Source organism: Miniopterus schreibersii, assembly GCF_964146895.1.
Source record: "Miniopterus schreibersii genome assembly, chromosome: 11".
NCBI classification, from domain to species: domain Eukaryota; kingdom Metazoa; phylum Chordata; class Mammalia; order Chiroptera; family Miniopteridae; genus Miniopterus; species Miniopterus schreibersii.
The window spans coordinates 7,284,042-7,297,414 of record NC_138111.1 but is presented as its reverse complement, the minus strand read 5'-3'; the positions used below and the strand labels follow the sequence as shown (position 1 = coordinate 7,297,414).

Sequence of the window (13,373 nt, the reverse complement as noted above, 5' to 3'; positions counted from 1 at the left end):
AAAGTCCAGATACTAGTAAAGGGGGGGAGAGAGTTGGCTTTTGGAATGATGCGTCCTGGGCAAGCGAGGGTTGTTACCGAAAACGTAAGCGCCCTGACTTGTTCCGCTTTACGCTCATACTTGCGGGTTTCTCCGCGGTACCGTAAGCGGAACCGGGAGCCCGGGTTCGGCGAAGAGCAATTTCCCGGAAGGCGCCGGAGTGCCCCGCGGCCGCCCAGGACCGCTCCAGCCGCCGCGCTCGGCCGCCTAGAGCGGAAGGGCCCCGCTGGCCGCCCGCCCGAACTACCGGTCCCAGGGGTCCCCGCGGGGCCGCGCACGCGCGATGCCGTGGCGGCAGCGCCACCGCAGGACGCAGGGAAGCCACCTAGCGAGCGGCGGCGGCGGCGGCGAAGGTGGCAGTTCGCGGCGAGGGCGACTGTTCTGAGGCCGAGTGGCGATCGGGGGGAGACCTGGGTTCCTTCCTCCGTATGATCGTCTCGGTGAGCGTCGGTCCTCAGTTAACCCGCGCCGAGCGCACGACTCCCGTGTGGTGACTGGGCTGTTCCGGCCTTGGGCCGCAGCGGGCGCCTGACGGCCGGGCCGCGGGGTTCAGCTGACCCCTGGGCCCTCCCCGCCAGTGTCGGGGGAGGTCGGGGTGGGGAGAGACGCTGTTAGGCTGAGGGGCGAGGCGTCGCGGGGCGCCGGGGCCCGCGCGGCCCGGGGCGGGGAAGAGGGAGGGTCGCGTGGGGGATGGGAGGCGAGGCGAGGCGAGGCGAGGCGGAGCAGGTAGCGAACCGAGGATGCGGGGCGAGAGGGAGATGGAATGTCTCCCGAGTGCCGCCGGTGAAGCTGTGGTGCGAAGGGGACTCTTGACGAGCGGGACTCACCGGCCTGGCGGGCAGCCCACTTGCCAAAAGCACACACTACACTTGCCGTCTTTACACTTGCTGTTGGAGGTATGGTGGTGAGGGACTGTTGGTTGCCTCCATCGCCTTTCCTTCAATCTCACTTGCAGAATTTAAATGGGTGCCGGCTAGGCAAACCGTAGGAGTAAACGGGGCTCTGTGTCTACATCTGCATAAAAACTGGCAGGCATGGTGATTTGTTCAGATGAGAGCTAGGTCAAAGGAGCTTTCAGTGTTCTTATTTTAAAATTGGTGACAAAAATCAGTTTGAGCAAAGCTTTGAACTGAGAAAGGGTTTTTAACCTGAGATTCACTGGTTGGTTGGTGAATAGAACTGACGGGGGTGGGCGGGGTGGGGAGGTGTGGGTGTGGGGAGCAGGGGCCCTTGAACCAGAATGAGGATAACTAATTTATTATTTCCTTCCATTATGAACGTAGGCAACAGACCACGGTAGAATTACAATGCCTGTGACTTTGTCACCAATAAAAATTTCAGGCATTATTGTATCATGTTTACAGTTGTTGCGGATATCTCAAAGTATCATTTATGCTTATAATTTCTTCAAATTTATGGTATTGTGAGGCCCACTGTTAGATCTTGTTATTTGATGTGATGATAAAACTACACGGATGTTGCTGTATCAGGGATTTTAGAATTTGTTCTGCTAATAGTTCAGTATGATTGGTTTCCTTTGTAATCTCATGTATTTAATTATGCATTTAAAAGCAATCTGAGAAGGGTTCCATAGGCTCCACCAGACGACCAAAGAGATCCATGGCACAAAAAATTTAAGAACTTACGTAGAAGTAAGTTTTTTGGGGTATATAAATCTGCCTGGAGGAATATTTGAATCATTGGATGAGAAAGAAGACAGGATGATAAATGTTGACGAAAGGAGGAATTTTAAAATAAAAGACTTGGCTGAGATCAGAGTAATAGTTTTGAAAGATAGACTAGACCACAGGTATTTCATTCAGGGTGCTGGGGAATCAGCAAAATAATCTGAAAGGGTAGTGAATATGTTGGCTCTAAAATGTTCTTCTTGCATCTCCTAGTTCCAGGCAGTGAAGCCCTCTGAGCTTGTGTGTAAGCCTGTGATAGGAAGTTTTAGTGTGTGCTGATTTCCTTTAAATCATATGGATAGTGTGGCTTTTAAAGAATTGTCTATCCTTAAGTGACAAACCTCAGTATCTCTCTTCAGCTATATCTTTCTATTGCTATTACCTTCTTTTCATATGTGGTAGAAAGTAAACATGCAGATTATAGAGTTAGAGAGTTGGTAAGTCAAATTTTTTTTAATTCCATTTAAAATTTTTGCAGTTCATCTTCATTCTGACATCAGACTTCTCACTGACAAATCACTCAACATTTTTTTTCAGAATATGTGTGACATGAAATTTGTGCCTTGTTTGTAAAGCACCTGTCAACATCTGGTGTGAGATACCCCCCATCTAAAATAATAGCAATGATGGAAAACCACTGCAGCAAACTTTTTCTGGAAAAAATAAAGGGGGGATATGGAAAGGTGAGGAACAGTATTTTATGAAACAGATGTTGGTGCTGAAATAGTTTATGTGGAGTTGAACACACCATATTACAAATCACTGCCTTGGAGTGGTTTTGCCTGGTACTTTCTGTGTCCTTACACTGTCATCTTTGTCATTCTTTGTCTCCTGTCCCCATATTTTATTTATAGCATCTGTCTGTCTGGTATCATATAATTTGTATACTTATTTAGTATTTTAGTCTTTGTCTCCTCATTCAAATGTCAGCTCCGTGAGAATAGGAACTTTGTCTTCACCGCTGTGCTGGAATAGTGGCTAGCACATACTAAGTACTCAGTAAATATTTGCTGAGTAAATAAATGAATGAGGTAATTTATAATGCTAGGTTTTTTATTTCTAGGAATAAAACATCCATTTTTAAAATTTTGTAAATAGTATTAAGTATGTATGCTGGATTGAATTTGAACCTTTTATCTTATATTTTTAATTAATTAAAATAATTGATTTTTTAAAAAGATTTTTAAAAATTGACTTTTAGAGAGAGAGGAAGGTAGAGGGAGAGAGAAAGAGAAACATCAGTGTGAGAGAGGAACATCAATGGGCTGCCTCCTGCCCGTGCCCCCTATGGGGGATGGAGCCCGCAACCTGGATATGTGCCCTGACCAGGAATGGATGGAACCAGCAAACTTTCTATGCACAGGGCAGTGCCCAACCAACTGAGCCACACCACCCAGGGCTATTTATTTATTTTTTATCTTGTATTTTTTAAAAGACAGGAAATTATTTTCCAAACACTTTGTGGTATTTTCATGGGCATTTTTTTCCATATAGGACTAATTCTTAGTACATGCTGCCAGGTAGGTTTGATTATCCTTAGCTTTCTGTAATGATGTAAGGGAAGAGTGTGTGGATGAAGTTTTTATTTTGCTAAAGCTCTTTGTGTGATCCTAGGTTGGTATAAGTGACTCCGACTTTTTCATATTAGATAGATAAAAAATTTTAATGTCTGATAATATCTAATATTAGTGAAGATATGGTTGAAAATGGTAATTTAGAAACTGCTAGTGGAGTTTACATTGGCATAGCTGTCTCGAGAGACAGTATTTTCAGCACTTAGGAAAGTTGAAAATTGGCATACCTGTAATCTAGGTATATGCCCTGACTGGGAATTGAACCCGAAACCTTTTGGTGTATGGGACAGTGCTCCTACCAACTGAGCCACCCTACTAGGGTAAATCCATAACTTTTAATTGTTGTTTTCCAACTCTTTGAAAAGTTGTAAGCCTTCAGAAGAGTTGCAAGAGTAGTACAATAAACACTCATACATTCTTCACCTAGATTCAATAATTGTTAACATTGGCCATGTTTTGTTCATGAACAAGTAGACATATTTTGCTGAACCATTTGTGAGTTAGGTATAGATACCATCAGCACACCTTTCCCCTAAATACTTTAGGATATATTTCCCAAGAACAAAGACTTTCTTCTACATATCTACAGCTCAGTTGTCACCTTCAATAAATTCAGCACGGATGTAATATTATTTAATGTATAGTATATATCCAAATTTCCCCATTTGTCCCAATACTGCTCTTAGTTTTTTGTTTTTTGTTTTTGACCCAAGATTCAATTAAGGATCTTGTATTTAGTTGCCTGCTTGTATCTAAAATCATTTTTCAGCTTTTTTTGGGTCTCTCATGACAGTTAGCATCTAGACCAGGTTTTGTAAGATGCCCCTCAATTTGGATTTGTCTGAATGGTTCTTCATGATCAGATTCAGGTTAAACAGTTGGGGCTGGAATGCTACATAGGTGATTTTAGGTCTCTTTTGATTTATCACATAGAGGCATGAGATGTCAGTTTCATTACTGATGTAAATTTGATCATTTGAATAAGTTAATGTCTACTAGATTTATATTGTAAAGGGACTCCTTTTTCTTTTGTAATTAATAAGTAATCTATGGAGTGATGCTTTTAAAACTTTCTCAAAGTCATGAGTTGTTAATAGACATGTTAGTATAAAGGGTCAAGAAAATCGAGATTGGAGGTACTTCTAATAACGGGAGAATGGGAGATCAGGGAATGGATGTGTGTAGGAGATGGCATTTGAGCTGGACCTTAAGTCATAGACGTAATTGGCTATAGGGATATTGGAGAAGGGCTCCAGGTGAAGGGAACACTTGAACAAAGACAAGGACAGTTTTGTAAATTAAATAGGAAGTCATCCAAGTCTTTTCTTTCTCCCTCTCTCCCTCACTTCCTCCCTCACTCCCCCCCTCCCCCCCAAAGTCAATATACTGGAGAAGAACCAGAGAGCAAACAGATCTAGTTTCGAATCCCTTCTCTGCCCCATAATCCCTGAATGATTAGGCAGTAAGTTATGTGACTTTTCTAAACCTGGTTTCTCATCTGTAAAATGGAGGTGATAAATACTTATCACATGGGATTAAATCCAATAATAATAATAACATGTGAAAAGCATCAGCAACATGACTTTCACTAAGTAATTGCTAGTTATCTTTTGGTGTCCCAGCTCTCAGATGACTTTCACTCTTTTCCACCTTGATACTACATCCCTGACTTTAAAACAAGCCCTACTCTTCTGGCGCCTTCTTGGCCACTATCACAATGCCATCACTTCTCACTTGGCGCAGGTGGCTCCACTGTGAGTTTGTGAGCTGCTTTCCAGTGATGGCACACAGCACTTACCAGCTTACAGGGGTGATGCAGTCTGATAATGCCATTCTGGAAATTGCAACAATAAGTATTAACTTTTTTGGTTTAGCTCACAATACACTATTTACCACTCTTTAAATGTGATGTGCTTCAGATTAAATTAGTTTTATTTGGAAAAATTATCCCTAATATTTGTAGAAAATTGAAGAGGGAAAGTGAATGTATCCTAATGGTAAGACATTTCATTTAACTTAAAATTTAGGAGTGTAGTGGGAAGAGTGGGTTACACATTACACTATGATTCTCCAAGGTAAAGTATGATTCCCCCCCCCCCCCCCCTAAAAAACCCTGATATAGGTGGAATTATTCTCACTTGCTTTGGAAAGACCAGTATTTTTTTTTAAAAAAATTCTCAAATGGTTAATTATTTTTTTATTCCCTTTCAACTTTCTGTTTTTTCACCACACATATTTTCCTCTCTGGAGTTAATTTTTTCTTAGGCAAGAAGGATTTCAGTATTTTTTTACATTTGAGCTGCCTAAACTTGTGTTTGCATAGAATTAGTTGTGGCTTTAACTCTTTAAGAAATCCTATCAAATTATTTTCATTTGTAAAGGAACTGGGACCACTAATTTCTGTATCATGTATACATTTTAGAAGAAGCTTTAAGGTACCAAGCTGTTTAATTTCTGTTTTTTAAGATTATAGGTAATTTTCTTCTTTATGCATACCTCTGATTTTTCAGGATGTTTTACTATGTATTAAGAATTTGTAAAAACATTTTCAGAAGGGCAGTTTTTCATTGTTCCTAAGCTGAGACCGTGAATTGAACTCTGCAATGCAGTGGTCAAAAGAAGTGGTGAATATCTGATGATACTTCAAGTTCTCTTATTTAATATATATGAATGAATGGTTGAACAAGTGTTTAAAAACAATGACAGGCTTTTCTAGGGGTCTCTATAATGTCTTTTTTGTTAAAGTTTGAATATGAAGCTTCAATGTATACACCTTTTTTGTAAGCCATTTTTTAAATGTAAGGCTTTAAGCATACTGTTGTAACTGTGAAAACAGGCAAGATGTCTGCTCATTAGTCTAAGATGACTGTCCTAAAGGTGCTTGCTTGGTCTTGCTCCCATGTAATGCCAGTACACCCACGCTGCAGACTAGTGAAAGGCATGTTGTCAAACGTGTTATTTTTCCTTATTAATTTGTTTTCAGTATATTTTCTGTGAGTCTTTGAAAGGATAAATTTTTTTTTTTTCTGTTAGAAAATTTAAAAGATAAAAAAAGTAGTTGAGGGATATTAGCCTTTTTTTTTTTTTTTTTTAGGATCAGAGTCAAATTATCTTCCCAGGCAATCTTAATTTTATGCTAATACGTGTATATTTAAAGTTCTTAGAACTTAAGCTAAATTAATCTATTTTCAACCCACTTTGAACTGTCTGCTTTCACTTTCTAATACAGAACTGTGACCCTTCTCTTGATTTTACTTCCATTATTTATAAATTCTGACTACTTCACAAAAATACACCAGGTCTAAAAGCCATAGCACTTAAGGGAGATTTGCAGAATGTTTACAAATACTGATTTCTGTGTCAGAACAATTCAGGAAAGATTAGATGAATTCTTTTTGAAAAATTATTTCGTTTTTACCACCTCCTTCAGAACCTAAGGAATCTTTAATTCCTTTAAGACAAAATGCCTTCTAATGTCTAACTATCCAAGGTTGTGATGGGCTAACTTGGATTTTAATGGAAAGTGACTTGTTAAGCCTCTCTCTGAGTAAGTTTCTGTTCCATCATTTCAAAACATCATAATAATAGTAGTGATAATAATAACTAACATTTATTGAATTATTTTACTTTTTCTAGGCATTATATAAACTATTTAAAATTATAAATTCCATAGTTCTATGGGGGCATCTTAATGGTTTATTTCTTTTTGAAAAAATGTGTTGCCCCTGGCTGGTGTGGCTCAGTTGGTTGGAGCATCGACCTGTGCACAAAAGGTAGCAGGTTCAGTTTCTGCTCAGGGCACATACCCAGGTTTCAGGTTCAATCCCCAGCTGGGACGTGTGCAGGAGGCAACCCATTGATCTTTCTCACTCACATCGAGGTTTCTCTCTCTCCCTCCCCCTTTCTCTCTGTAAAATAAAAAACATATATTTTAACTAACTAGATAATTTTTTGTGTGTGTTCCAGAAAGTTCCTTTTAGGCTAGTTAACACGGCCAATGGTAGTTGTCTTGCTTGAAATTTGGTGATAAGTATTTATAATTTTATGAACCACCATTCTTGGAAATGTGGTGAAATGGACCTGACAGCCTGATGTTTACATGCTTCTCCTAATTTTGAGGGTGGACTCTTGGGTTTTGAAACAGGCTTTACCAGTATTACAGCTCAGCAAAAATGTAGCTGAAGCTTCCTCAAAGCATGTGGGTGGTGAACGCTTCCTCTCAGAAGTTTGCAGAGGGTTCTAAGGGTTTTAGGGTTTTCTTTAGTTATTTGGTGTGTTTTTATCTCCATATTTATATATGTCTTAATGAGTTGTCACTAGAGATTGTTGAACAGGAGGAAATTAGATTGGTGGTATTTAATTTTAGACTAATAAAATTAATGGACATTTATCAAATTGTGAAAGTTCCTGATACTCACTTCTGGGTTGGGCAGATATTTTTGTATCACTTATTGCTTCTGAGAAATAAAGGGATATAATTTTAAAGCCTTTGCAGTTTTGCTTATTGGTATGTAGCATGTTATTGTTGAACTATGTCTAGAAATTAAAGACTGTTGTTCTGGTTGCATTTGAAAATTTTCACTTTTTTTTTTTTTTATCCTCATCTGAGAATTTTTTCCCGTTGCTTTTCAGAGAGAGCGGAAGGGAGAGAGAGAGAGACAGAAACATTGATGTGAGAGAGACATCGATCGGATGCCTCCTGCATGCGCCCCGACCAGGGCCAGGGATTGAGCCTGCAACCGAGCTACATGCCTTTGGCTGGAGTCGAACCCAGGACCCTTCAGTCTACAGGCCAACGCTCTAACCACTGAGCCAAACTGGCAAGGGCAGAAAATTTCACATCTTAAATATATTATTATTCACAGCATTTGTCTGGTCCTGAGTGTTTAAGTAATTGCACTAGCAGATCTTTCAGTGGGGAAGAGCTTAGTGACAAGTTTTTATGTTTTTTTCTTTTCTTTTTTTAATGACTAAAGTAATAAATGTTCTTTGTTTAAAAAAACAATGCGAAAATGAAAGCTTTTCTTCCCCACATATGCATACACACACTATATGCTTTGGATTTTTTCTTTTCCCCCCAAAATTATACTTAATGCTTGTGCTTGCTTAAGTGCTTTACATGTATTAACCCATTAAACCCTCACAACTCAGTGAATGTACTCTATGAAATAGGTTCTATTTTATATCCATTTACAAATGAAGAAACTGAAAGGAAAGGTAACTAGTCAAAGTTTGCACACTGAGTTAGCAGCAACACTGAGATTTGAGCCCTGGTAGTTTGCTCCAGAGTATGTGTTTTAGCCTCTGTACTGCCTCTGGGATCTTACCAGCATAATGTTCTGCGGTTTGCTTTTTTCACTTAATGATATGTGCTGGACATCTTTCTGTGTACCGCTACCTCCTTCTTAATAATTATATAGTATTCCAGGATAGGGGCGTATTATAATTTAAGTTAGTGTCTTTCAAACTAAACCTTTCATATTGCCAATCCCATTAGTAATGATTTCAAGTTATACACACGCACACACACACATACACACACACACATATGTTTTTATTGATTTCAGAGAGAGGAAGGGAGAGGGAGAGGGGGAGAGAGAGAGAAAGATTGAAACATCAGTGATGAAAGAGAGTCTTTGATTGGCTGCCTCCTACAAGCCCCCTACTGAGGATCGAGCCTACAACCTGGGCCGGTGCCCTGACCGGAAATCTAACCATGACCTCCTGGTTCACAGGCCACTCAACCACTGAGCCACACCAGCCAGGCTCAAGTGATATTTTTTAAAGTCAAGTTTTTTGAACTGGAATAATGAGGTTACATTAGTATTTGCTAAGTAATGCATATTAAATGTCCAGATGTTTTGATATTCTTTCAGTTGAGTTGTATAATGAAATCTGGCTTAACCCACAGCCATTTGTTATGTGTGGATTCATTATTTTTGTGGTTAGCCTGGCTTCTTTAGCTCTGGAAAATTAGTAGTGTATTGGGGGTAAAATCAACATCTGTTTGGATTTTATTTATTTACTTTTGTTAGGGAACTCTGTAGTGTTAATTTGAATTTTGAGTACGATCTGGCTTTATGTTACTTGCACCTTCAGAGTAGTCTGCCTTTCAATTCCTTGTACTTGTGCCAAGAACAGTTGTTACTGAGTCCATTTTTTTCTTCTACAATGTTTTACTCTTGTTTCAAATGTACCAATGAAAGATACTAAAGTATCACTTGTTTCCATTTTTATCCACATTGATATGCATTTCTTAATTGTGAGGACATATTTTTTTTTGGTTCATTAATATTTCAGATATACTCATTGGAAAGTTAGTAGATGTTTTCAACTTAACTTCAGTTACTGTTTCTTAATCATTTTGGAACTGAGTTTGCAGCAGCTTGGTTGATTGCTCACTGGAGCATTGCTCTTCATCATTCAGTCATTTATTAATTATTTATAAACTCAAACATTTATTCAGCAGGTGCTAAATGCTAGTCCCTCTGCTAAGTAAAGGGAATACCAAGAGGACCTTGTCCCCACTTCAGGGAACTTGGAGGTTTGCTGAGATAACATTTTGTTGCAAACAGTGTAAAGTGCTGTCTATGATGAAGAGGAGCCCAAGTGAGAAAGAATCTGAGTCAAGATACTGGCCAGGAAAGGCTCCTCGAGTGGAGCTGGGCCTGGATGCCTAAGTGGGATTTAACTGTCCAATGGGAGGAGTGACAGGATTCTAAATAGAGTATGTATAGAAATCTGGTCGATGAAAAACACTCGAAATTGTCATTATTAGAGTGTCATGAGAATGTGGACCCCTCAAGAGCAGACCTTACTTAGCACATAGTAGGCACTTAATAAACATTTTTTGAAGGAAATGTGTTAAAGTGTACTGTGCTTGTGTGTCCATATTTTTGGAAAGAGATGAGCTCATTATTTTTAATACCTGACAATTTTTAGATCATGTGGCTTAACAAAACATTGTAAAATGGGTAATAAACTGTTCTTGCACTGAAGGAGATAAGTCTTTTAAGGGAAAACACAGGCAGACAAACCATTGTAATTCAACATGATTATGTTTATAAAATGTATTTGCAGGGGATGCCCATCTCTTATATGGATTGGCTAGATCCCTGAAAAGTGGTGGGTAATATAAATCTTCAAATTAAAATTATTCGATTGATAAAATACTGGAGCTAACATTGTAGTAGGCCACTTAAAAGTGGAAGTCATGTCCTATGACATTAAATATTACATAAATGCTATAAGGAAAGTGCCTATATAATGAACAAAAATGTTCCTGACAAAGTACAAGTCCTGTCAGGGTACAGTCATAAGTATATAAAAATGTTTCTTATGCTTAATTCTGGAGTAACATCATGATTTTTCCCAAATCTGGATACGACTTGTACTATTATTGCCCTAATGTCTTCTTTTATGGACACACTTTACAAATATTTTGAAAGAAACTTTATGTTACTACCAGAATGAAAGACTAACATTTCTTACCCTAAATAGAACTCAACTTAAATATAATTAAAAGACCAACAATGTTATAAAACCTAGCTAAACACTACTCCCAGGAGGTGCTGAGTCTGAGCCTTGCCACCCTTTAATTACAAGGAGAGATGAGTAAGTGTTAGGAAAGTGTTGAAGACAGATTGGCACCTTGCTTAGATTTCCTCCATGATGTAAACAGAAGGACTGAAAGAGATTCAGTGGAGCAGTTCCGCCAGAGCTTCACAGAGGGAAGAGATTTGGAGGCTGGGCTTTAAAGGATAAATCTGAGTTCACTTGAAAATAGGGAGGAAATGGGCCTCTTAGGCCTGTGTAATAGCATCTGCAAATGTTGACGACTTTAGGAAATAGTATGGCAGCAACATCTGATTTGGGGGAAGCGGAAAAGTGTTGGGAGATAAGATGGGAGATGTAAAAAGAAGGATTTAAGGGATTAATCCCTAGTAACTTTTTCTAAACTTTCACATATCTTTTTTTCATAGGATTTGAGGGAATTTTCATTATTTATTTAGCCTTGAAGTCCAACTAAACCTGACTTTGTCAGACAGTTTGAAACTTTCAGAGAAAGGGGGTTGTCCAGATACATATATTAATAGCTGTTGAGAGAGTGGGGTGATTAGATGTGACCTTGACCATAAATTAAAGCTGGGTGAGCCAGATACACCTGGATTCTACTCTCAGCTTTGCCAGTTGTTAATTTGACCTTGGGAAAATTATTATCATTATTATTATTATTTTAATCCTCACCCGAGGATATTTTTTTCCATTGCTTTTCAGAGAGGAGTGGGGGGTGGGGAGAGAGAGAGAGAGAGAAAGAAAGAAAGACACATCGAGACATCAAGGCATCGATTGGCTGCCTCCCAACTGACCAGGGCCAAGCCTGCAACTGAAGTACATGCCTTTGGCTTGAATCGAACCCGGGACCCTTCAGTCTGTGAGCCAACGCTCTAACCACTGAGCCAAACTGGCCAGGGCGTGGGAAAATGATTTAATTTCCTCAGTTGCCTCATCTGTGAAACATGTATAAGAATACCTACCCTGCCTTTCAGGAGTGTTACGCAGATTAAATGCAGATATCCCTGTAATACACCTAGTTGGTTCCTGAAATGTGTGGTAGTTACTATTCCTTTTATTTATTTATTTCCTAAGCCCCCATAGAGTTTACTTCCACCAGTATATTAAAACTCTTCAAGTTCAACCATTATATTTATAACAGCTTTTTAATAAGTTTGTTATTAAGTGGAAATTAATATAAAAACTGGATATTTTTCAGGCTGGAGAATGTATTTGCCTTGCTTCAGCTGACCAGGAACTAATGCGAAATGTAATGTAGCTATGGACATTTTGTGTTAGGAAGTTTCTGGATTTCATTTCTAATCATAGTAAATTGAAAGAAAAAGTATTTTTTTAATGTGGTAGTTTAAATGCTACAATGCGTTACCAGATGTTACATCATATGATAGATGGTGGTTGTTGGAGAGTATAATAAATTATGTTCAAATTCTTTCTCAGTTTGTCTACAGACTTTTTCATACTGAAAAATGTTTGTTAAATTGGATGCTTGGATTTAGAAGTATATTATTTGTGTACTTTAAAAAATTTAAATACACTTTATTTTTAGAACAGTTTAATATTTACAGAAAAATTGAGACAATAGTACAGTGAGTTCCCATATAGCCAGCACCAAGTTATAATCTTAACATCTTATATTAGTATGGCATATTTGTTATAATTAGCGAACCATTATTGATTACTATTATTAACTAAAGTTCATACTTTATTCAGATTTCCTTAGTTTTTACTTGATATCCTTTTTCTGTCCCAAGACCCCACTCAGGATACCACATTACATTTAATAATGGGGTAATTACATGTAATTATTTGTGTGATTTTACTTGGACCATCTTAAGTTAGACACATAATTTATTTGCAAAGGATGCTTTATTCTCACATTTCAAAGCAGTACCTCTATATGGTATATTATGTTACTAAAAATGCTCTTAGGTTAAAGATAGTTGGCCTATATTTTACTTTTAATAAGCCTTTTACAAGTGTAGGTTCCATTACATTAGCAAGTAGTCTGTCTTACCTCTTTAGTTAAGACTTTGATATGTCCCACTTGTTTTCATGGAAAGGTTCATTTTGGTCAGTTCATTCATGTGCTGGACATGGAGTCTGTCTCACTGTGTCCTAGTGAAATGATAAAAATTGCCCTACCTTTTAATTGACAAGAATAATGATGTCCTACATTGTGTAGTCATTTACGCTTTACAGTCATCTCACGTGAACTGTGCCATTTAGAAGTGAGGCAGATAAGGACATTATCCCAATTTTGAACATAATGAAATGGAAACAGGTGAAGCTTCTGGCCACAGATCACATTGCCTATAGATGTGAGTCCTGTCTTAAATGTTTCAGATCTTTACACTGCAGTTTTGATAACCTTTCCGCTGAGTTGTTTGACGTAGTCTCTATATAAAATAATAAACTAGCAGGTGGTCTTCTCTTAGTGACTCTCTTATAGAGTTATTGTTTGACTTCTTAGGTTAATAAAGAGATGATTAGTTTGTTT

General features: G+C 38.5%; 1 protein-coding gene across 5 annotated transcripts in view; it reads left to right on the top strand.

Annotated features, from left to right (window-relative positions):
- Positions 1–327: 327 nt before the first annotated feature.
- The window catches only part of GAPVD1 (GTPase activating protein and VPS9 domains 1), a 56,666-nt gene continuing 43,620 nt past the window's right edge, over positions 328–13,373 (top strand). For 2 of the 5 annotated variants that reach the window (XM_081150911.1, XM_081150909.1), the window contains exon 1: positions 342–479. The gene's annotated coding sequence lies outside the window, so the exon portion shown is untranslated. Of the gene's footprint in view, positions 480–13,373 lie in introns of all 5 variants that reach the window. The other 3 variants (XM_081150912.1, XM_081150913.1, XM_081150910.1) reach the window with 2 other exon arrangements.